Here is a 776-nt window from a genome sequence, read left to right on the forward strand (position 1 = left end):
GTCTCTGTGGCGCAATCGGTGAGCGCGTTCGGCTGTTAACCGAAAGGTTGGTGGTTCGAGCCCACCCAGGGACGCTGTTGAGATTTTCTGATCAACAGTTTTAGTGGTGATGTAGGGTTAGGAATTCTGCCCGGATTAGATGGATGCGGAGCATTTGTTTCTGTACTGTTCTGTTCTCCGTGGTCATTTGGTCTCCTACCGCTTGACTTCAAAATCGTGCTGAACTGGATCCTGCTTGGAGTCAAATACGCAGCAGCTGGAAATAATCCGAAGATTTTAAACAAAGAAATGTTTCGGGAAGTGGAGAGGAGCGGAAGGTTGTTCAGCTTGTGGGATTCCCTTTGCAACTTACGGAGGATAAGTGGAACCCTGCACTCTAACACCAGCTCTCTTAGTTCTTACATGCCCCCTATTAGCCTCCAAAATATTATCTAAAACATCATCTAAAACAAGATCCCACCAGCAGACACACCTTCCCAACCCGATTTTCATCGGGACCACTCGCCGTTCCTATTAGTTTCCCGCAGGCACTTATCGCTGTGACCGTAAAACATGCCACACCTGCCTACACCCTCGACGCAAACAGCTCTTCCATCTGGTGAAACACCCGACGCATAAATGTGTAGCGGTTATTTACTGCAAACAGTGCTCCCACTACGGCCTCCTTGACATCGACGAGAGTGGACTCAGATTGTGGGACCGCTTGGCTGAATAATTCCACTCTGTCCGCGGCCACGAAAAGGACCTCGCAGTGGTCAGCCATTTCAGTTCCACGC

General features: G+C 49.6%; 1 non-coding gene across 1 annotated transcript; it reads left to right on the forward strand.

Annotated features, from left to right (window-relative positions):
* Nucleotides 1-74, forward strand: trnan-guu (transfer RNA asparagine (anticodon GUU)). Its single transcript has one exon. It is a non-coding gene; the product is annotated as a tRNA-Asn (tRNA).
* Nucleotides 75-776: the final 702 nt, after the last annotated feature.

Source organism: Narcine bancroftii, chromosome 5 (genome assembly GCF_036971445.1).
Source record: "Narcine bancroftii isolate sNarBan1 chromosome 5, sNarBan1.hap1, whole genome shotgun sequence".
Lineage (NCBI taxonomy): Eukaryota > Metazoa > Chordata > Chondrichthyes > Torpediniformes > Narcinidae > Narcine > Narcine bancroftii.